The 2500-nt window shown below is 35.9% G+C and overlaps 1 protein-coding gene across 1 annotated transcript in view; it reads right to left on the reverse strand.

The window, feature by feature from the left end:
* The window catches only part of LOC106883766 (zwei Ig domain protein zig-8), a 319834-nt gene that overhangs the window by 316479 nt on the left and 855 nt on the right, over window positions 1-2500 (reverse strand). The window lies entirely within an intron of this gene.

Here is a 2500-nt window from a genome sequence, read left to right on the forward strand (position 1 = left end):
ACACACACATATATATATACACACACACACACACACACATATATATATACACACACACACACACACACATATATATATATACACACACAGATAGATAGATATCTTTATAAATGTGCAAGCATGTACATGTGTATATGTGCAAATTTATAGCATGTATGTACAAATTTAGAGCATGTTATAAAACACACTGGTGTTGGTGCCAGTGATAAAAGCCCCATTTTGAATTGAATGTTACTATTTATATAATTTAGTGTTGATTTGAAATTAAAAAGTTTGTCGATGTTATTCCAAATGATAAAACAGTCATCCAGGTATCTTTTCCAATTTTTTCTTATGTAAAGGTAAAATGGGTAACCATATTTCTGAAGTGATACTTCAAATAATGTGAATTCAAAATAACCCATTATTAGGTTCGCAAGAACTGGGGCTGCTGTCGTTCCCATCGCAATTCCGCATTTTGTCGATATTCTTAGTTTATGCATGTGTATACAAACATAGTATTGGTATATCCCATTTATGTTCATTAGAAATTAAGTAAATAAAGTATTTTGACATGTACAAATATTTATTTCCCCCGCTGTATATATATGTATGTATATATATATATGCATATATATATGTGTATATATATATATATATATATATGTATATATACATACATATAAAAAAGAGTGAAAAAACTACAGAATGTTTGTGTTATATGGTTAAAGTATATATTTAAATCGTAATGTTAGAAAAATGTTAAAAAATTTTGAGTATAGTAGCATTGTTTTTGGACAAATAACCAATTTCGTATTTTCTTTTCAAATTTCTCAAATTTCATTACCTATATCGTATCATGTCTTCCTTATGGTGTAAAATATAGAGTTCCGGATAGGGAAAGGTAATCAGGGATTTTTTCCGGTATAAGGGAGATAGTAAAAAATGTTGAGATGACTAGGTTTGATTGATTTAACATGATTTGGTATATGTATGTATGTATGTATGTATGTGCAGATTTGTATGTTTTATGTATATATTCTCATGCATATCTGGACATGCTCATATATATATTTAAATGATAAACTTCTGGAAAGTTTTACAGATTTTTACAGTTCCAGTGATGGTTTGGATCTGTAGCCTTCGAATTAGCTTTCTCCTTTCTGGTTTTGAGATGCCTAATTTCTCAAGATTGGTATTTAGGCAGTGTGTTACATATCCAAGAGCCACAATAGTTACAGGTATAAACCTGAACTTTTAATCTAGAGAGAGTAGCTGCAGTATGTATATATGTAGGTACGTATGTATGCATGCATGTATGTATGTATGCATGAATGTATGTGTGTGTGGGCATGCATTTGTTTGCGCATATGTGTATACGTATGTGGTTAAGAAAGTGGCAAGCATGGTCGTGTGGTTAACTTTACCTCTCAGCAGCATAATTGTGGGTTAACTTCCACTATATAGCACCTTTGGCATGTGTGTTTCAAAGAACCCCATCATATATGCGTGCATGTGTGTGTGTGTGTGTGTGTGTCTTTGTGTGCGCGCATGTGTTTGTGCATGCGTCTATGTATGTGTGTGTGATTGCATGCATGTGTATTTTTTTCTTTGTTTTGACATTATCAGGCAGTTGTGAGTGTCACCATCATGCAGGCAGTGTCCATTTATTCCAATATTCTGAGAAAACATGTCCTGCATTTGAAAATTTTTATTTTATTTCACAACAGGTGAGGGTTTGTGACAGGAAGAGCATTCCACCACAAAAACAAAAAAAACTCCACCTCAACATATTTCGTCTGACCCATGAGAGCATATAAAAGTGTATGTCAAACTGATGCACATAACAGCACTCATTATACTCACAGGGTGTTTGGCATTAGGAAGGGCATCCATTCAAATTCTTTGATCAGCCAGAGGTTACAGTGGAAGACACTTGCCCAAGGAACCATACAATGGGAGTGAACCTGGAACCAAGTAGTTGAAAGGCAAGCTTCTTACCACACAGCTAGAGGCTTCATTGAAAGGAAAATGACAATGGTATTCAAAAGAAGGTTCGCATTTTTGAGCTCAGAGCTGAGAAAAGTAATAAGGAGGATACAGGAGGCAGTCGAAAAAGCCATCTTCTATATATGGCTGAAGTGAGAAGACCAAAAGTGGCTTGAAAGCCATAACATGCCAACTGGGAAATAGCATCACTAGGTGAGACTGGCTGACACTTAAGTTGCATTGCTGATTAACAGGTAACGGTCTCATTCATGGTGCTCCCTCCTGTTGGTTTGAAGGCTTGCTCCAACAAACAGCTGGTCAGCTCTGGCTGCTGGAACTGAAACTAACACAACACTGTTGGAAGGCAGGTTTATAGAGGGCACCAGCTAAGATTACAGGCCCTTCCCCTCCATTGGTCAGTTAAAGTTTAGACAGTGTCACATGACAACTAGCTGGTTCTGGCTGCTGGAGCCTACCAGTGAGTATTTAAAGGGTAATTTGGCAAGATGGTCAGTCACCTGTTGACACTTGT

The sequence above is a fragment of the Octopus bimaculoides genome, chromosome 12 (genome assembly GCF_001194135.2).
Source record: "Octopus bimaculoides isolate UCB-OBI-ISO-001 chromosome 12, ASM119413v2, whole genome shotgun sequence".
NCBI classification, from domain to species: Eukaryota; Metazoa; Mollusca; class Cephalopoda; order Octopoda; family Octopodidae; genus Octopus; species Octopus bimaculoides.